This window comes from Bos javanicus, chromosome 14 (assembly GCF_032452875.1).
Source record: "Bos javanicus breed banteng chromosome 14, ARS-OSU_banteng_1.0, whole genome shotgun sequence".
Taxonomy (NCBI): Eukaryota; Metazoa; Chordata; class Mammalia; order Artiodactyla; family Bovidae; genus Bos; species Bos javanicus.
The window spans coordinates 9,550,331-9,572,903 of NC_083881.1; the positions used below are offsets into that span (position 1 = coordinate 9,550,331).

General features: G+C 40.6%; 1 pseudogene; it reads left to right on the forward strand.

Moving 5' to 3' along the window:
- The first annotated feature begins 17,974 nt into the window (after positions 1–17,974).
- On the forward strand, positions 17,975–19,324 carry LOC133260202 (nucleophosmin-like; annotated as a pseudogene).
- Positions 19,325–22,573: the final 3,249 nt, after the last annotated feature.

Sequence of the window (22,573 nt, forward strand, 5' to 3'; positions counted from 1 at the left end):
GAATTCGAAGCGGGGACGGCGTCAGCGAGGATCAGGAAACAACTGCTTAATTAAACGTTAATTAAGGATATAAAGAGTAATAGAATAAAGATAGCTCAGTAGGAAAATTCAGTGAAGAAAAGAGGCTGAAATAAGGATAGCTCAGTGAGGAAATTCAGTGGAGAAAAGAGGCTGAATAATTCAGCCAGAAGGTGAGAGAAAGAACAACATGGGGAGACCAAGTTTCGGTGAACAAGGCCTGCACTTTATTTTCCAAAGTAGTTTTTATACCTTAAGTTATGCATAGAGGATAATGGGGGAAGGGGTAGAATCATGCAGTAAGCCAGGCTTTCTTCCTGCAAACTTATCATATGCAAAAGCTTAGGTGATTTGTATCATCTTCTGGCCCGGAGGCCTGTTAACATTTTAAGAAACTTATTTTTCTCTAAAGGTGATTATTCTAAAGTCAGGCGCCAGCCTCCAAAAAGCATTAGATAAAGTTGCATTCCTACAGAGCAAAGGTGTGGTGGGCTATAACAAGAAAAAGAATTAACTCAAGGGTCCCAGGTTACAAACATTAAAGCTACTACTTACACCAATTATATTAATCAATACACTGCCAGGGACACAGCAGGTAAGGGATATGGAAACTTAGCAGCAAACATTGGCCCGACAAGTGAAAATCCCTTCACCAATACAATTTCTAATCAATCTTTTAACTGCTCAAAGGAATCTGTATTTAGACAGTTTAGAACATCTCATGCCTCTCACAGTTGGGAGGCTCTGAGCAATCACATGTGGCCGGAAAAACCTATTCAGGCAGGCTAGAGGACTTCCAAAGGAATTTGTAGGTTGAAACACTCACACCCAGGAATTATTAACTGGAGCTGTAAGCTAACTCTTTTTTCAGAGAGAGGTAGTGGGGGACAGCCCCCCGTAAAGTCAGAGGTGTAGGTGAAAGCACAAAGCAGAAAGTAGGCAGACTCTGGTTTTGGGGGTAGACGCTCGAGAATTTCCAGGGAGACTCCTGAGGCTTGATCCCGCCTTTGCGTATGCCAAGCCTCCTTCCTCAAGACCTTTGCCAGGGGCGGAGCTCGCTCCCCGCAGGCAGGAGTCAAATGGGAAGCCATGCAAGATAATTCATCTCCGTGTCTCCTTTTTCTCATCTGTAAACTGGGAATAATAACAGGCCAACTCTTTCAGACTATTATATGAGAATACATAAGTTACTGTATATAGGATGCCTGGCACTGCTTGGCAAAGTACATCTATTATGGCTTAACTGTTTTCAAAAGGGAATGGAAGGCATGAACGTTTATTCTCAGATGTAAGATTGAAGAGAGAGGATGGAAAGGTGACATTCAGGTTCCCTTTCCACCCTCGGACCTTAAGGACACTTTTCTTCCCCCCCTTCTCTCTCTCTATATATATTACCAGACAAAGACCTCCTGGAAGCACCCTAGAGCTCAGTCAAGTACCTTGCTCAACATTGATTTTGATCACAGCAAAAGGAATTTGGAAAATAACATCAAAGTCCTAGGTACAAAAACTGACTTTTAAAAATAGGTATGCTAAAGCCAGTTCCGAGTGTAGTTGCTGGTATAGTTCATATATTTAGGGATTATTCTACCTTTTCTTTTAAACTGAGCAAACATTGATTGCACTGCCTGAATGGGGCTGGGTAAGAAGCCCATAATGAGACAAAAAAAGGTTTTGGCCAGACAGCATGCTATCACATCCTGATGGTAAGATTAAACCTCACAGGTGTGAGGAGGGGACAAGTCTTGGCAGGAAGTTTTGACTCTACAATAAGAATAAAAGAGGTGTCATTCTTCAGGAACTTCCATGGAAATTGAGTGGAGTGATGGGAAAAATCAATGTATTCCCCCCAAGCCTCACACTACTCAATATTAACATGGTTTTAATTTAATTAGGGATAACTTTTCTTTAAGATGGTATTTTTGGCTTATTTTTAAAGCTAATAGTCACAGCAATGAAGGGCTCTAGGCAGCTACTTTTGCAGAAAACTGATGAGAAGCTACATCTTTTTGGATATATATCCCCCAAATATATCTTGATCTCAAAATCCTATGTCTAAAGAAATCATTAAGCATGTAAAGAAATATAAACACATATGATCAATACAGCATTGTATGTGCCAGGCCACAAAAAAAAAAAAAAAAAAAAGGGAAAAGAAATGTTCAGAAATGCACAACCAGAGAAATAAATTGTAGAATTAATGAGATGGAATACCAGGTGGATATTCAACTGACAATCACTGTGAGCAATTGTGAAATGAGCAGATTATTAGAAAATGAGCTGTATAACCATAATTATGTGCATTCATTTACATAGAAAGAATAGAAACCTAGAAGGATGTGTGTACCTCAAAATGAACACAGTGGTTGATTCGAGAGCAGTGGGACTCGGAATTTTTATGTCCTCTTTCCTGCTTTCATGTGCTATCCAAATTATTTCAGGTAAATTTTGCAGTTATCACTTCACAATAAGAAAAAAATCAATACACTATTTTTACATAGGATGAGTTACTACTACTTTTTAAAGGTAAAGAGGATGCTGTAGATATGCAGAAAACATATATGGATCGTCCCAATAGTCTACTGTGAGTTAACTGAGTCATCCACGTTCTTGAACTACATCTCTAGCCTTCATGTGATAGAGAAAGAGACAGGGTTTTGAAGTTGGTGATAAGAAAAAAACACCCCATATAACCTCTTCTTGAACACAAACCCTTAATCTAACTTAGCTTTAATTTCCTTGTTTGTAAGGAAAGTTATGACCAACATAGATAGCATATTCAAAAGCAGAGACATTACTTTACCAACAAAGGTCTGTCTAGTCAAGGCTATGATTTTTCCAGTAGTCAAGTATGGATGTGAGAGTTGGACTGTGAAGAAGGCTGAGTGCCGAAAAATTGATGCTTTTGAACTGTGGTGTTGGAGAAGACTCTTGAGAGTCCCTTGGACTGCAAGGAGATCCAACCAGTCCATTCTAAAGGAGATCTGGGTGTTCTTTGGAAGGAATGATGCTAAAGCTGAAACTCCAGTACTTTGGCTACCTCATGCAAAGAGTTGACTCATTGGAAAAGACCCTGATGCTGGGAGGGATTGGGGGAGGAGAAGGGAATGACAGAGGATGAGATGGCTGGATGGCATCACCGACTGGATGGACTTTGAGTTTGAGTGAACTCCAGGAGTTGGTGATGGACAGGGAGGCCTGGTGTGCTGCAATTCGTGGAGTCGCAAAGAGTCGGACACGACTGAGAGACTGAACTGAACTGAACTGAAAGTGAAGATCAGTAGTCCAAATCTATGTTCTGAGGACTCAGGTGAAAGATAAAGCAATTGAACAAAGCTTGCTTGCAGAGGGATCTCAATCAAGCTGAGGTGTTTTACTTCATCTGCCCATTTGAAAACTGAATTGGTTAAATTCCCTGGCTGTCCAGTGGTTAGGACTCTGTCCTGTCACTGCTGAGGGGGCAGGTTTGATCCCTGGTTAGGGAACTAGGATCCCACAAATCACTGGGTGAGGCAAAAAATAAAATAAAAAACTGAGTTGGTGTCGTTAAATGAGATAAGGTCTGAAATGCAAGTGTGGAGTGGACAATACAGAAAGTGAGCACCCAGTGAAGGCAGCTTGTTTCTCTCCTCTTTGGTAGCACCTGGACTTTGTCTCCCCGCTCAAGCCTCTGCTCCCTGCAGTCCTTTTAGGACATAAGACAGCATCAGCCAACAGAGAGCTGCTACCACTGCCACAAGTAAGAAGGAGGGGTGAGGAGGCTGCCTCAACACCTGTTGGCCCCAGGAAGATACCACCTTGTCTGTGCTCCAGGGACTTAGGCGGACACCTCACCTGGTCTCTCCCTGCAGGCCAGTTCTGCATTGGTGAGCACCAGTCCAGCCCACACCTGGAATGCTGCTGCCTGAAACCCCAAATCTCCATCACTGGGTTTGCCAGCTGCAGCTACTATAGCCACAGAAAGACAGCTTCTGGTTAAATCTCGCCTTCCAAGTCTCAGTGTGAGTGCAACTGCTCTAACAGAAACTCAGTTTAACCAGAACCATAGTTATAAGGGGGTTTGAGAAATGTAATTTTTAGACCACCGGTTTTGCAAAAATAAAAATACAGAAGGAAGTTGTATGGAAAGTTGAATGCTGACCTGCCAGATCTACCTGGTACCTCTCTCAGACGCTAGAACAAAGGCATCCTTTCCCTGAACCCTTTTCTTTTGAGGATCCTACATATCACAAAAGTACATCAGAAGCAAACTTATGAAAGTACATATGTATACCACTGTTTCTTGGGATCTGATACTCAGAAATTTGTTGTTGCTCAGTTGCTAAGTCCTGTCTGACTCTGCGACCCCATGGACTGCAACATGTCAGGCTTCTCTGTCCTTCACTCTCTGCCAGAGTTTGCTCAAATTCATGTCCATTGAGTTGGAGATGCTATCTAAACATCTCATCCTCTGTCTCCGCCTTCTCTTTCCCAGCATCAGGGTCTTTTCCAATGAATTGGCTCTTTGCATTAGGTGGCCAAAGTACTAGAGCTTCAGCTTCAGCAACAGTCCTTCCAATGAATATTCAGGATTGATTTCCTTTCAGATTGACTGGTTTGATCTCTTTGCAGTCCAAGGTACTCTCAAGAGTCTCTTCTCCAACACCACAGTTCAAAAGCATCAGTTCCTGAACACTCAGCCTTCTTTATGGTCCAGTTCTCACATCTGCACATGACTACTGGAAAAACCATAGCCTTGACTATGCGGACTTTTGTCAGCAAAGTGATATCTCTGCTTTTTAATATGCTAAGTTTGTCATAGCTTCTCTTCCAAGGAGCAAGGGTCTTTTAATTTCTTGGCTGCAGATATCACCCACAGTGATATTGTAGCCCAAGAAAATAAAATCCGTCACTGCTTCCACCTTTCTCCTTTCTATTTGACATGAAGTGACCAGATTCATGATCTTATTTTTTTTAACATTGAGTTTTAAGCAAACTTTTCACTCTCCTCTTTCAGCAATGGCACAGAACAACTCATAAACCTAAACACTAGTTCATGTGTCTAACACTCTTTGGGCATACAGGAAATGTTTCTTTTACCATAAATTCTTGAAAGATGGGGCTTCCTTGGTGGCTCAGACGGTAAAGAATCTGCCTGCAAGGCAGGAGACCTGGGTTTGATCCCTGGGTTGGGAAGATCCCCTGAAGGAGGGCATGGCAACCCACTCCAGTATTCTTGCCTGGAGAATCCCCATGGAGAGAGGAACCTGGCGGCCTACAGCCCATGGGGTCTCAAAGAGTAGGACATGACTAAGTGACTTGAAAGATGGCTGAGTCCAAATGTGTGAAGCTTTGCAAATGGAGATGGACACAAATGCACATGAATCACCTGTGTGGGGAAAATGCTTCAGGAAGAGAAAAGATCAAGCAACTACTCTATCAACTTTTTCCTCTCAAGGATGCATTAGCTTTTGGTATAATAAAACATCAGCTTCCCAAGGATGCCAATTATCCATTGATCTTGCATCTTTTTATATTCCAATTAGTGATTTCAGAGGTACTCAGAATTAACTTAGGATTCAGAATACACGCATAAGTCAACTATGAAACATTTTGCAATGTTAAACAATGCACTTCACTCTTAAAATTGCGTATTCTTGAGCTTCAGCGTAACATGTATGGGATGTTACTCCAATACTTTATATTGGCAACCTGGTGGGCAATGGGTGCAAGAAATGTGAAGACTATTTTCATACATATATTTTAAAAGATTTAACTACATTTAAAAATTAAATAACTGAATTTGAATGATTTTGACTAAAATGTTAATATTAAGCAATTTTAATAATATTATATATTTTAATTTTAATAAGTAATACTGAAAGTTTATAAGACAACATTTTGGAGACATATGCAAAATGATGTTAATTTTTCAAATGTTTATATTTTACAGAAATGAAATTGACACTTTCGCTTGCATTTAGCTTACATTTTATGGAAATATATTCTAATTTTTTATACTTTGAATAGAACTCTATTTTATATTTTAATCTTGCTGAGTATTTTAGTCAATAGAACACAAACAACATGAACATTTTCTATTTTTAAAGTATAAGAAATTATTTTTGCTGAAATGAAGTCAAGAAAAATAAGTTTCATGGAATAAACATACACTCATTTATGAATTATGCATCACAATGTTAGTGGTCCATCAACAGAATAACCAGACATAAGCAATCATCATTAAGTTCAGTTGCTGACATATTTTGCTGACTTCCTCCCTTTTTTCGATTCCTTTTTCTTGGGGTAATAGAAAAGACAACTAATCTTTACGGTATCTGACAGGTCCCTGATATTTGAAGAAGGTGATTGCAAACCTGGGAAACTTCTCTTCCCCAAGTCTAAATCAGACTAAGTATATGTTCTCCATCCTCATGCGTTCAGTCACTTCACTGCCATTTAAAGTGAGAAGCCTCTAGAGAGGATTATGTGTGTGTGTGGTATCCCAGGCAAGGGGTATCCCAGGTGGCCTGGTGGTAAAGAATCCGCGCGCCAGTGAAGGAGATGCAAAAGATGCAGTTTCGATCCTGAGTCAGGAAGATCCCCTGAGAAGGAAATGGCTCTGCACCCCAGAATTCTTGCCTGGATAGTCCCGTGGACAGAGGAACCTGAAGGATACTGTTCATGGGGTCCCAAAGAGTTGGACGTGACTGAGCACACACACATTACGTGTGGGACATTGTGCTTGGTGCTGAACTAAGAGAAGTAAAAACATGTGGCTCCTGCTATAAAGACATCAGATTCCAGGGACTTCCCTGGTGGTCCAGCGGCTAAGGCTGCAAGCTCCCAATTCAGGGAACCCTGGTTTGATTCCTGGTCAGAGAACTAGATCTCACATGCTGCAGCCAGACCTGGCACAGCCAAATAAATAAATATATATTTTTAAAGACATCAGATTCCAGCAGAAAGTCTTTGGGCAAGCTCGTTTGATTTTTGGTAGCTATTCCTTTTAAAACCAGTGCCAACAACAAAATGGAATATCTTTGCATAAGGATATTCCTAAATACGTCCTTTTATTTATTTATTTTTTTTCCATAGACTATGAAAACCAAATTGTGGTGGAAAGAAAAGCATTTAAGCTTTCATAGATACAAAGAGAAACAGTGATTATTTACCACCACCAAACTTGATAAACAATTCTGAAACTAGGATATTGGCCTTAAATATTCTTTCCACTAGATTCACAATTATAATATGGAAGCCTAAACTATCTAAGTATTTTTATGGATTTTTACTTTTCCATTATTTTAAGATCTATAGTTAAAATAGAAATTTTACTGTGATTATAATATATTGGCATCAAAAATTATTTTTCACATTTACACCTAAGTGTATATTTTGAAAAGTTAGTATGTAAATGTAAACTTCTTAAAGACTCTTGCCAATAATGAAGATTTATATCCTGTCATTCAAACTATGTGTAAGGTTTGCTCAGATTTTCAATTTAAATTTTGAGGAACTATTTTTTGTATGTAAGAATGTATATATAAACACACACACAATCACGTGTGTATAAATATATAAAAAAAACTGAGTCTGGACCTTCAAAGAGATCAAGTTTTTAAAAAATTCATATTTTGATTTTATGCACAGCTGCAGTTTTCCCTCTTCAGTTTTTGGTAGCGCAGTATCTTCTGTTTTTTAGTGAAAGCAAAACAGTTTATGGTGAGTCTGAATGTTACTTTTCATTTAGTCTCTAATTAGGAAGAGCAGACTTCCCTGGTGGCTCAGGCGGTAAAGCGTCAGTCTACAATGTGGGAAACCTGGGTTCGATCCCTGGGTTGGGAAGTCCCCTGGAGAAGGAAATGGCAACCCACTCCAGCACTCCCGCCTAGAAAATCCCACGGATGGAGGAGCCTGGTGTCCATGGGGTTGCAAAGAGTCGGACACGACTGAGCGACCTCACTTAGGAAGAGTATAGATGTGTGTGTTTATCTACCAATATAATTAACCATGATATTAGATAGTTTCCAAGGTGAATCTCAATTTTTGAATAGAACAGTCTTAGTTTTACTTATGTTTTCTAATAAAGAGAATTAGTTTTAGAATAGCAACATGAATCCAGGTGATATTTGCTCAGCATGAATGTAGTATGAGTAATATAAGTCACTATGTCTTGGAAACCTAATTCCTTACATACCGTTAAATAATTTAAGTTGAATGATCTTTGATTGTCTTGCTTCATTCATTTCATTCATCCATTCAGCAAATCATTATTGTCCAAAAAAGATTACTTCAGTTTGCTCAAACCACAACTATGGTTATTGTTTGACCGTAACCACAGAAACATTTTGTGACTAGCTTTATATTAGAACCTAATGTATTGCTTATCCTAAATTGTTGACATTATGAAGCTAAGAAAAGCAGACTATTTTAGGATTGACCATGGATGGTATCTACATATTTTAGGCACAAATATTATAAATCATATATCTAATAAGGGATTTTTTTTTTAGATGAGCTCACACTTTATTGGTTACATCAACAATAAATCCAATAGTATGTCTAGAAGTGGAAAACCATGCTTATTTCCATTCTCAGAAAATGCACAACATGTCTAAGGATTTAAGGGTTCTTTGCAACAATTCCATGCCCTATTCCTCCCACACTGGGTCCTCAAGCTGAAAGTACAAGTTCGGGAAATGGTACCCATAGAGTTTCTCCTCTCTTATTTTCATATTTTTTTTTATGTCTATCACAGGGCTACCATTAGGATTAAATAAGACAAAGTATGTGAAATTGCCCTGCATATCACCTGCTCAATATGGGATTTCAGTGGTGATTTTTTTTTTTTATTGCCATACCTCATTTTACTGTGCTTTGCTTTAGTGAGCTTTATAGATACATGTTTTTTTTTTTTCCTTGTTAATTTTCTGTTTAGTTGATCTATCCATAAGTGTGAGTGGGGTATTAAAGTCTCCCACTATTATTGTGTTATTGTTAATTTCTCCTTTCATACTTGTTAGGATTTGTCTTACATACTGCGGTGCTCCCATGTTGGGTGGATATATATTTATAATTGTTATATCTTCTACTTGGATTGATCCTTTGATCATTATGTAGTGACCTTCTTTGTCTCTTTTCACAGCCTTTGTTTTAAAGTCTAATTTATCTGATACGAGTATTGTGACTCCTGCTTTCTTTTGGTCCCAATTTGCATGGAAAATCTTTTTCCAGCCCTTCACTTTCAGTCTGTATGTGTCCCCTGTTTTGAGGTGGGTCTCTTGTAGACAACATATGTAGGGGTCTTGTTTTTGTATCCATTCAGCCAGTCTTTGTCTTTTGGTTGGGGCATTCAACCCATTTACGTTTAAGGTAATTACTAATAAGTATGATCCCGTTGCCATTTACTTTATTGTTTTGGATTCGAGTTTATACACCATTTTTGTGTTTACTGTCTAGAGAATATCCTTTAGTATTTGTTGGAGAGCTGGTTTGGTGGTGCAGAATTCTCTCAGCTTTTGCTTGTCTGAAAAGCTTTTGATTTCTCCTTCATACTTGAATGAGATCCTTGCTGGGTACAATAATCTGGGTTGTAGGTTATTTTCTTTCATCATTTTAAGTATGTCTTGCCATTCCCTCCTGGCTTGAAGAGTTTCTATTGAAAGATCAGCTGTTATCCTTATGGGAATTCCCTTGTGTGTTATTTGTTGTTTTTCCCTTGCTGCTTTTAATATTTGTTCTTTGTGTTTGATCTTTGTTAATTTGATTAATATGTGTCTTGGGGTGTTTCTCCTTGGGTTTATCCTGTTTGGGACTCTCTGGGTTTCTTGGACTTGGGTGATTATTTCCTTCCCCATTTTAGGGAAGTTTTCAACTATTATCTCCTCAAGTATTTTCTCATGGTCTTTCTTTTTGTCTTCTTCTTCTGGAACCCCTATGATTCGAATGTTGTAGCGTTTAATATTGTCCTGGAGGTCTCTGAGATTGTCCTCATTTCTTTTAATTCGTTTTTCTTTTATCCTCTCTGATTCATTTATTTCTACCATTCTATCTTCTAATTCACTAATCCTATCTTCTGCCTCTGTTATTCTACTATTTGTTGGCTCCAGAGTGTTTTTAATTTCATTTATTGCATTATTCATTATATATTGACTCTTTTTTATTTCTTCTAGGTCCTTGTTAAACTTTTCTTGCATCTTCTCAATCCTTGTCTCCAGGCTATTTATCTGTGATTCCATTTTAATTTCAAGATTTTGGATCAATTTCACTATCATTATTTGGAATTCTTTATCAGGTAGATTCCCTATCTCTTCCTCTTTTGTTTGGTTTGGTGGGCATTTATCCTGTTCCTTTATCTGCTGGGTATTCCTCTGTCTCTTCATCTTGTTTAAATTGCTGAGTTTGGGAGTCCTTTCTGTATTCTGGCAGTTTGTGGAGTTCTCTTTATTGTGGCGTTTCCTCGCTGTGTGTGGGTTTGTACAGGTGGCTTGTCAAGGTTTCCTGGTTAGGGAAGCTTGTGTCGGTGTTCTGGTGGGTGGAGCTGTATTTCTTCTCTTTGTTCAGTCGTGCTATGGGGAGGGAGGGAGGGATGCTGCAAACAAATGACACTGGCGTGCGCTCGCAGTGCCTCAGCCACACTAGGTCTGCCCCCGCTCACGGCGCGTGTAGCCTCCCTGCCCACACTGCTCAGGCTCTAGGTTGTTCCGCCGGGAACAATCCGAGGCTGGCCCTGGGTTGCATGCACCTCCCAGGTCCAAGCCGCTCAGGTTCAGGCACTCAGGTAGTCCTCAGAGGCGCAGACTCAGTTGGGGCTGCGTTTTGTGCTCTTCCCAGGTCCGAGCAGCTCAGGTGATGAGGTGTTTGGCGAGCGCCAATGCTGAGACTTATCGCCTCCCCGCCACTTGGTTATCTGGGTGTAAAACCGGCGCACCTTCTCAGGCAGATGTTGACCGTCCAGACCCCCAATAAGTTTTAGTTAGCAAAGAAGCCAGTTTTATAGATAATGTCTCTCTGGGGCAATCCGGCTCTGGCTGCCTGTCTCCGGAGGGGGAAGGTTTGCAGCCGGCTACCTCTGTTTAGTCCTTTGTTCCGTGCGTGGGCTGGCGGTGTCTTAGGTTAGGGCTGGCTTTTCGCATGGTAGATATCCCACAGTCTGGTTTGCTAGCCCAAATTATTTCACTCAGATAGTGCTCAAGGTATTCAGGCCAGATTCTTACTCTCAGCGATGCAGCCCGTGCTGCGCCTCCCTGCCCAACCCCCGCTTGCTAATGGCGGATGCAGGCTTCTGCGCTGCTTCTCCGCTGGAGGAGTTACCGTAGGGTTCGCAATCTGCGAGTTTTAATTGTTTATTTATTTTTTCTCCCTGTTATGTTGTCCTCTGTGCTTCCAAAGCTCGGCACGGATTCGGCAGTGAGAAAGTTTCCTGGTATTTGGAAACTTCTCTCTTTTTAAGACTCCCTTCCCGGGACGGAACTCCGTCCCTCCCTCTTTTGTCTCTTTTATTGTCTTTAATATTTTTTCCTACCTCCTTTCGAGGAGTTGGGTTGCTTTTCTGGGTGCCTGATGTCCTCTGCCGGCATTCAGAAGTTGTTTTGTGGAATTTACTCGACGTTTAAATGCTCTTTTGATGAATTTGTGGGGGAGAAAGTGTTTTCCCCATCCTACTCCTCCGCCATCTTGGCGCCTTCCCCCTAAATACGTCCTTTTAATTCACTCTATTATTAAGCAATCTTTAACGACAAAATCTTGTCTGTTCTTGGGAACTGGGGATTCTAAGATGGACAAAAATGTCATGGTCAAAATTCAAAGTCAAATGCTCTGGACAGAGACACAGTCACTGTGTGATAAGTTTGATGACAGAGGCCAGTGTAGGATGCTATGAGCATTTTCTTTTTATTCACAAATAATTTCATTTTACTCCATATCATCCTCAAACTACCAACCTATGTAACCAACTTACTTATTTACTGTCATCATTTTCTTACTTCACTGAAATTCCTCAATCCACAGAAATCTAGTATCTAGCCCACCCTCCGCTTATACTGCCCAAACAAGGTCACCAGTGACCTCTTAAAAAATAAATCCAATGGGCATTTTCACTCCTTATCTTAATCTGCGTGGACCTATGCTTCCTTCTTGAAGTAACTTTTTCCCTGGTTTCTATGGCACCTCACCCTCCCAGTGAGTTCTCTAAGATTTCTGGCTAATCCATCTCAGCCTCCTTCATGACTCTGCTAATCTCTTAAAGCTCAGTCCTATATATGTTTCCCACATATGTGAACTATAAATATGCTTGATGATTGCAACCATAAATATACTGGGTGATTGCAACTGTAAACACACTAAATACTGACAAAGCTGCATCTGACCAAAATCTTTCTTCTGAGTTATGACATATATATATACAATTGCCAAACCAATCCCTCTCAGGTGTTACTGAAGCCCATTACATTTAGGCAAAACTAAGGTATTGTTGCTCCTTAATCCGAGCTGTAAGAAGATATGTAGAGAGAACACATGTGATGGAACCTTCCAAGAAAATGCAGTTTTATTATTTTAATAGAAATATTCAGATCAGATAACTACACATATATGGGACCAATCCAATATCCTTACATGAACGCCTTCTTGCTGTTGATTGTCCCTGTTGCTAAAATGTTCTTGGAAGAAACAGACAACAACCAATGTTCTACTGGTTAGAAAAATCTATTCCTTTTTTCTCCATCTTTCTCTACAAGTAAATAAAGTGAGAGGGAGATGGGGAAAGGCAGAAGAATAAAAGTGCATGGTTATCATAGATGGATAACAAAGAAGATGGTGGGAGAACGCAACCTGTCACTAAGGGGAGCCTAGGACTCAATCAATTGCAGATAAATCAGAGAGAAAACAAAGTTAAAGGTAATTTTGCTCATGTTATTCTGAACTCAGTAAAAGAGTGAGTGAATGTTAGTCTCTTAGTCATGTCTGACTCTTTGCAATCCCATGGACTGTAGCCCACTAGGGTCCTCTGTCCATGAAATTTTCCAGGCAAGAATACTGGAGTGGGTAGCCATTCCCTTCTCCAGGGGATCCTCCAAAGGTAATTTTGCCCATGTTATTTTTAACTCAATAAACGAAGTGCGTTAAAAATAGAGCCATTCATTAACAATCCAGGAGGATGCCTCTGGAGCTTTCCATGGGAGCGCCTCCTTGTCATTCAGCTCTTAGTTCAAATGCCGTCTCTTCAGAGAGGCCTTCTCTGACCCCCCACTAGCCATCCCAATCTCATCTCACTCTCTTACTTCTTTACATTTTGTTCCTTCACAGCTATTTATACCCATTTGAAATTCTCATATTTATCTCATTATTTGCTTGTGCATTTTCTGCTACCCATCAACCACTCCATGAGAATACAAGTTGCATTAAAGCAAGATGATATCTGAATCTTCAAAGACTTTGACTTCTGTTCAAAGCCCGAGTTGGTAGGGCACAGGGCCCATGTTGGAATCAGGCCTTCTGTGTCCTGTGCTTTCTCTGTGGTCAAGGCTCTCTATCATCTTCTTTCCACAAAACAGTTTTGAATCCAATCTCAAAGAATCATCTCTACCCAGGGGTCCACTTCTGGCAAAGAAACTGTTGTGCAAGCCTGTCTGGGGTCTGTGTCTCTGGATGCTGTTAACTGCAAGTGGAGGGACAGTACTGCCTGGTGGAAGGTCTGGAGCTGTCCTTTCCCTTATTACAGCTTGGCCTGTGTCCCCACTAACACCTCCATGATGATGGGCTGGGAAAGCTGGAGGGAGAACTTTTTAAAAATAATAATAAGGCTGATCAGAATGACCTAACAAAGTGAAAAATGGAGAAGACACATTCCCCTGAACATGGACTGCCTGCTCTGAGTTATTTAAAGTCTCTTTCCTAAAAGGTGCCAATTCTTACTGTCTGATGATCTCAGAGGCTTGCATCCTTCCCCCCACCCCCAGCCAGCCCCAAACCAGCCACTGAAATGTAATAAATAGTCTCCAAGCTCATCCTCTGCTGAGTCATCTGGAGCTGGGAACCTCATGCATCTCGGGGCTTCATCCGAGATCGAATTCCTCTTTATAAACAGTTCTCTAAAGATGAACAGACACATGGTTCATGAATGATCCATCACTCAGGCAGCTTCTTAGAGACCACTGCTTCTGATGAGAATGGTTTACATTTTCTAAATAAACCATCAAAGTGAAAGTGTTAGTCACTCAGTCGCTCGCGTCTGACTCTTTGTGACCCCACGGGCTGCAGCCCACCAGGCTTCTCTGTCCATGGAATTCTCCAGACAAGAATACTAGAATAAGTGGCTATTCCCTTCTCCAGGGGATCTTCCCAACCCAGGATCGAACGTGGGTCTCCTGCATTGCAGGCAGATTCTTTGCCATCTGAGCCACCAGGGAAATAATCCATGCCAGCACCCCACCTCAGCTGTTAAAAACAATAATAAAAATCCCCCAAATATGGATTAGGAACTAGCAGCATTTACTCAGGCAGGGTTTTCTAAAAAAGCTACTGGCTGCTCTCTTTAAATAGATGAACAGAATTTTAGAATTGGTAAGAATTTTGGAAACTATCTCAGCCCAACACCTCCCAATGTATGTTATACTAAACACAGGAACTGCAGGACATTATTATGTGGGAAAGGGAGGCTTGGGAATAAAATAAATGCAGAGAATGCTATGTTTCATGAAGTTCAGCTGGTTTCTTTGTGTAAGAACTTATAGTCTCTAAGGTATACTGGGAAACTTTAATTGGGAAAAAATATAAGATATCACATATTCTCATCTTATTATCCATGGGACCCTTTGTCTTGGGATATCTTGTTGCATCAGTGTTGTATGGGATACTAATTTGGATAATGGTAGTCTGGTCTTACTTTTCATAAGTAAGTCACTTTGGTCAGGGAATAGTTTTATGCATGTGTTATACAAAATTTTCCAGATGTTCCTTTCATTGAAATTTTATGGAAACCTAAATTAGAAGAGGTGAATAGCTGAACACAAGGAAGTTTAGTGGAATGTACTTGGATTAACATCCTGGCATACCCAGCTGTGAGATGTGTGGTCTGAGGAGAGCTGTGTTATATCTGTGATAAGGCTCAGGTCAACCCAGTCAAGAGGTGAGCAGCCAGCATCTCCTGCTGGGGAGGGACAGCAGCGCTGGGGTTGTTCTTGTTCAGTTGCCAAGTCACATCCGACTGTGACCCCATGAACTTCACCACACCAGGCTGTTCTTCACCATCTCCCAGAGTTTGCTAAACTCAAGTCCATCAAATCAATGATGGCATCCAACCATCTCATCCTCTGTTGCCCCCTTCTCCTCATGCCTTCAATCTTTCCCAGCATCAGGATCTTCTCCAATGAGTCAGCTCTTCGCATCAGGTGACCAAAGTATTGGAGCTTCAGCTTCAGCATCAGTCCTTCCAGTGAATATTCAGGGTTGATCTCCTTTAGGATGGACTGGTTGGATCTCCTTGCAGTCCAAGGGACTCTTGAGAGTCTTCTCCAGCACCACAGTTTGGAGACCATCCATCGGACTTCAGCTCTGCAGCACATCCACAGCTGGTATCCACTGAGCTCTGCCCGTGCCCTTTTCAGGTATCTGGTTCTCTTGGTCAAAAGTTTATAACCACTTGACTTTTTTCTGGAAAAATGCCATGTTCCTTTTCATGTCAAATAGACTACAGCTGTGGATATCGATTCAACAACAATTTGTTAGGAACCTGCTGAGAGCAAGCACTGTTCTAAAAACTGGCAATGCAATTATAAACAGACTAGATAGAAATTAAGGTCACCATTCTGGGCTTATTCACTTTCATTCACATAGTCTCTCATCCTAATTCTAGCTCGCATCCCAAGTCCCTCCTTCTGCCTGACTTCCAGGGAGAAGAGAGTACTTGTCATGATACCCTCCTTTGGGGACTTCCCTGGTGGTCCAGTGACTGAGACTCTGCCTAGCAGTGCAGGGGATACAGGTTCGATCCCTGGTCAGGGAGTTAAGATCCCACATGCCTCACTGACATAAAAAAAAAAGCAAAACATATAACAATATTGTACTAAATTCAATGAAGACTTTAAAAATGGCCCACATAAAAAAAAATCTTTAAAAAAATGATACTGTCCTTTGGAACTTTGCTCTTCAGCTGTATGTTCATCCATCATGACATCCTTTGAGCATGTGCATAAAGCCAGGTGCTCTAAAAGGTACTGAGAGGACACGGATGAGCAAGATATGGACCTTGCCTTCAAGGAAATCATCACTGAGCAAACCGCCATGGCCAACCTCTAGGTAGATAATAAAACACGCTTCTGAATGTTGCAGAAAAGAAAGCAGAGGCATCCACTTATAACTGAAAGTTAGAAATTCTGCTCTACCTTGACCAACTAGGTATCTCCAAAAACGCCCACTACCGTTTCTATTTCTTAGTTGCCACATGTTCAGGAATGATCTACCTGAGCTCTTGTCCCAAGTTTTAAGTAAACAAAGAATATTTACAAAACATCTAACCGGATGTAAGTATTTTTAATGTGCATTCTTAATCTTCACAATAACCTGGTGAAATAGGTATTTATCACTAATATTATAACATCAATGGTAGCTGTTATTGTACTAGTCTTAGCATCTGTATCGTAAGCGATAGAACTGTTGGTATAACAGGAGTGATGGTACATCTGACAGGCCCAGAACAGAGCTATATATGCTTGTATTCTCATATGATTATTAAAAGTACTCACTTGGAAGCTCAAAACTATCCAGGTTTGGCGATGACACATTGTATGATCCCTCAGTCATTAGCACAGATTCAAATAAGGCTCAGAGAGGCCACAAGGGATGTTTAAGATCACACAGCTGATGAATGGACAAGCTCTGATATGAACAGAGCTCCTCTCATTCTAAATACCATTTATTCTCAACCATCACACGCAGGACAAATTGCTTTGTGAGAATAAAGAAGCCCACAAATAGGGAGGTGCTTTATAAACTGAGATGATGTGCACTGCTTGGACAATGTGCAGTTACTAATAATCCATCGTCTATTGGTCCTTGCCAAGGGCTTGTATCAGGAGGAGTCAATCATAGAAGCAGCAGCCCAGAGGAGGCTGAGAAGCCACAATGGATGTGACCAAGAGGGAAGAAACTCGGCTCACACATCAGCAAAGAAAAATCCCTTCAACAAAGTAAAGCCATGAAACAGGCTGGATGACACCGTGTCTGATGCTGAGAAAGTGAAAGAAAAAAGAAGGGCCAGCACTTTTCCTGGTGAGACACATAATACCTCTGTTCATGGGATGCAGTGGAACGTGACATCTGGTGAAAGGAGGAGAAGGAGACATGGCGTTTGTCCCAAAGAGAGATGAACCCATGCCAAGGACAACAACTATCTCTCCAGGTGGAAAAAGTGTCACCTTAGGAGTGTTAATTACCTCCCAAGCTGAGCAGAGTCCTGGCACGGCGAGGATAGAGAGGAAAGCTGGTTGGTGGTCATTGCCTTTTTCAACTCTAACAGACATTCTGTAGCTCTTCATTTTTTTCCCAGTTCTATTGAGAAATAATTGACATAACATTACTGGGGAAGTTTCAGGTGCACAGTACAATGTTTGATTCACATAGATTGTAAAATGATTACCGAGATAAGTTTAGTTAACATCCATTGTCTCATAGAGATACAATGAAAGAAAAAAAAATAAAGCATGACTATTCCTTGTAATTAGAATTTGGCAAATCAATTATGATGTAAACAATATTAATATCTGTTAAGATTTACCTGCTTAAAGTTACAATGATAACATGTGAAAAGTATTAACTAAATTCTCATCTGTTCGTACGGTTCTGTCAAATAAAGTAATTCTAGTCCTTTAAAAAGGCTTCTGCTTTCCCTGGTGTGATTCTGTCCTGTGCAGTTGCTCCTTTGAGTAGTCGTTTAATTCCATCCGGCTTCTCTCCCACATATGTGTGCTGCCAACCCATGGAGGAGTCAATGGACATGGATATGAGCCCTTCGAGGCCCCAGAACTATCTTTCTGGTTGTGAACTAAAGACTGACAGAGATTATCCCTTCAAGGTGGATAATGATGAAAATGAGCACCAGTTATCTTTAAGAACGGTCAGTTTAAGGGCTGGAGCAAAGGATGGATTACACATTGTTGAAGCAGAGGCGATGGATTATGAAGGCAGTCCAACTAAAGTAACACTGGCAACTTTGAAAATGTCTGTACAGCCAACAGTTTCTCTTGGGGGCTTTGAAATTACACCACCTGTGGTTTTACGGTTGAAGTGTGGTTCAGGGCCTGTGCATAACAGTGGACAGCACTTAGTAGCTGTGGAGGAAGATGCAGGGTCAGAAGACAAAGAGGAGGAGGATGTGAAACTCTTAAGTATATTTGGAAAGCGTTCTGCCCGTGGAAGTGGTAGCAAGGTTCCCCAGAAAAAAAGTAAAGCTTGCTGCTGCTGATGAAGATGATGATGATGATAATGAAGATGATGACAATTTTGATGAGGAAGAAAAAGCTCCAGTAAAGAAATCTGTAAGAGATACTCCAGCCAAAAATGCACAAAAATCGAATCAGAATGGAAAAGACTCAAAACTGTCAACACCAAGATCAAAAGGTCAAGAATCCTTCAAAAAACAGGAAAAAACACCTACAACACCGAAAGGACCTAGCTCTGTCCTTAAGACATTAAAGCAAAACTGCAAGCAAGTATAGAAAAACACACTGAACAATCCTGGGCACTGCTGGTAAATTAAGACCAAAGATGGGGAGAGGAAAAGGAGAGACACGCATAGTCCAAACTGCGCATCATCAACAATCCAGACTGAAGTCTTCTAGTTGAATCTCAGTCCCCTTTGCTGATTGGCCACCCACCCACGCCTCCTTCCAGGCTGGAAGCAATCAACTGATCTCCTAGAACACTTTGACTGCTGTGATTCAGTGAACCTTACACTTTGCTTTCTATTTGTGCAATTGCCTCACCTCTGACCATGTATTTCCCTAGCTGCTCAATAAATATTTGAATCAAAAAAAAAACAGGGCTTCCTTGGTGGCTCAGCAGTCAAGAATCCACCTGCCAATGTAGGAGATGCGGGTTTGATCCCTGAGTTGGAAAGATTTCCCGGAGGAGAAATGGCAACCCACTCCAATAATACACTTGCCTGAGAAATTCCACAGACAGAGGAGCCTGTCAGGCAACAGTCCTTGGGCTCACAAAGAGACGGACACGGCTCAGCAACTAAACAACAGCAACAGTCTTTTAAAATATTCTCCTTGTGATGAGAACTCTTGGGATCTACTCTTTTAACAGCTTTGTTAACATACAGCAGTGCTAACTGTAGCCATCATGCTGTATATGATACCATTAGTACTTGTTTGTCTTATAACTGATGTAGCTTTTCATTTGAAGTTGAGGTAGGAAAGAGAAAGCTAAGTATGACTGAGCACTTGCTTTAAGCCAGGCATGCTCACTTGACAAATATTTTCAGAGCTCCTCATATGTTTCTCGAAGCAGATTTAGATATTTCATTGTGCAAAACAGATAAAGAGCCCTGCCCTCAAAAGAGCTTCAATTATGGAGGGAGAGGCACACAATTTACAATAAATGCAATAAATCAGTAACTTCTGTGTCTTACCCACCTTTGCTACTTCATTATTTTGTATAATGCCCTAAGTGCATGTAAGATGAACACAAGGATGCATGAATGATTAAAATCTAGACAGGTAAAATTTGGCCCTACAGTTTCCTGAGGGGATATTCTGGAAAGAAAAAAAAATAATTTGAACAAAAATTAGGCATCTTGTTATTCTACTTCAACAGGAAGGGTAGCAGATTTCTGTGGACATGCATTTGCATATCTTTTTCTTAAATAGGCTGTCCAATTTACATACATTTGTATGTTCCATTCAAAGAAACTTACTGTCAGTATGTAAATTACTCAGCACACTAAATTCTCCTTTTCTTCTTATCATTTTTTCTCATTTTTGCTGTTTCCTCTTCATACTTAAATAAGCATACTTTGTGCAAATTTCCTCCATATTTCTATAGTGCCTTCAATGGCATATATTATTTTAAATAAAATTAGATAATTATATATGCATTATGTGTATATGTATAATATACATTCTGAGCTTTCATTTTTTTTGTTTATTTTGGGGGGCTACTCCCTACAGCATGTGGGATCTTAGTTCCTGGATCAAGGATTGAACTAGTAACCTCAGCAGTGAAAGTGTGGAGTCTTAACCACTGGACTATCAGGGAATTCTCTTGAACCTTTATTAATCAAGGAAGCTATATCCCTACAATTTAGTATTAAAATACTTAATTTTATATCCACCTCTCTTTCAAACACCAAGTTTTATATAATGAGAACCCCAAGTCAAGATTTCCTGACCCAGCTCTGCCACTAACTAGCTGTGTACCCTAAGGGAAATAACCACATCTCTATGAATCTCTACTTCTTTAGTCAAATGGAAAGGTTGGGGTTCTTAGACACACAAGCACACATCCTAGGGTCAATCCATTTTCAGATTCATCTTACATGATGCTGCTTGAGTGTGGGATTCCAAACTGCCCATGGTGGCCTAACATTTATGTGTTAATTGTTTTGATACATCCTCTAGAGAACTGTGAGGGTCTCAGAGTGATAAACTAAGAATATTACTTTAGGTATGATGTTTGGTGGGCAATGCATGTCACTGGAACTGAAAGAATAACTGGTAGTCAAGAACCCTCCCATCGAGAAACTGTTGCTCCATTAAAAGAGACCACTGAGTCCAGGGACACTTGCTTCTTGGAAGAAAGGCTATGACCAACCTAGACAGCATATTAAAAAGCAGAGACATTACTTTGTCCACAAAAGTCCGTCTAGTCAAGGCTATGGTTTTTTCCAGTGGTCATATATGAATGTGAGAGTTGGACTATAAAGAAAGCTGAGTGCCAAAGAATTGATGCTTTTGAACTGTGGTGTTGGAGAAGACTCTTGAGAGTCCCTGGGACTGCACAGACATCCAACCAGTCAAACCTAAAGGAAATCAGTCCTGAATACTCATTGGAAAGACTGATGCTAAAGCTGAAACTCCAATACTTTGGCCACCTGATGCAAAGAACTGACTCTTTGGAAAAGACCCTGATACTAGGAAAGATTGAAGGAAGAAGAGAAGGTGACAACAGAGGATGAGATGGTTGGATGGCATCACCAACTCAATGGACATGATTTTGAGCAAGCTCCAGGAGTCGGTGATGGACAGGGAAGCCCGGTGTGTTGCAGTCCATGGGGTCGCAAAGAGTTGGACACAACTGAGCAGCTGAACTGAACTGAACTATGAGGAAATTCTGACTCTTCTGAATCATTCAGAGTCAGAGAGATGGGCAGTTTGTGACCTCAGACAGATAATATAACATCTCCAAGATCCAATTTTTTCATGTATAAAATAGGAAAATTAAATCTATAAAGCAGTAAAACTTAATGTGAAAATACACATAAAGTAGGGTTGGGCACTTAGAAGGTATTCACTACATTTTAACATTCCCTCTAGTTTAAAAATTTTTTGTTTTGTTAATTCTCTCTGAAAAAAATATTGCCTCCATTGAGCCATAGAAACTGTGCTTTCAATGAATTACATCAATTCAATGAATTATATTTTTAGTGGCATAGACAGATAGTACTTACCAGCCCCTGATTCCAGACTAACTTCTGATTCTTTTTCTTCTTCTTTTTTTTTTTTAACATTTCTTTTGTAGCTTCTCAAGAGAAAAACAGCAATTTAATTTTATTTAGTTCCAGCCTTTCAAAGTGTGCAGGACTCAGGGTGAATGGAGTGATTTTTATTCTCATCTGATGCAAGGGAGATTATTAAATGCATGTAAGGCTTTAACTGTTTCCTTCCGTTTTTCTTTCACTGAAGATTTCCTCAAAGCTCCTATCCATCAGGGCTGACGCTGAAGGTGTGAGGCAGACAACTTATACCCTGAGCTGTAGTCTTCTGATCTGTAAGGCAGGGGTAATAGTAGCTACCCAGAGTGTATGAAATGGCAACCCACTCCATTGTTCTTGCCTGGAGAATCCCAGGGACGGGGAGCCTGGTGGGCTGCCATCTATGGGGTCACACAGAGTCGGACACGACTGAAGCGACTTAGCAGCAGCAGCAGCAGCAGCAGCAGTGTATGATGAAGATTAAACGTGACAATGCGCTGAGGGTGCTTAGCATAATGCTTGACCCAATGTTTGGAATTATTTTGGTGATGATGATGAAGGTAATGATAATAGTGATGACAGACTTTGCCTGATATCCATAACCACCAAAGGCAAAGGCTTCTTTTACCCTGCAGGCATCCCACGAGCATCTTTGTACAATTCTCCCATTTTAAAATCCTGCGTGTTAGGGTGTAAAGTCTGACTCCTACTGAAAAGTGAGAAAATCCCTCATTATAAGCTTCACAAGCGAAAGTTAAAAACAACCTTGCCAGTAGGACACAGGAAAGGCTCCACAGCGAATCCCACACCCTCTGTTCCCCAAATAGAAGCTCCATCCAGATTGGAGGGCTGGCCCCAGGTCAGCAGTCAAGCAGGGTA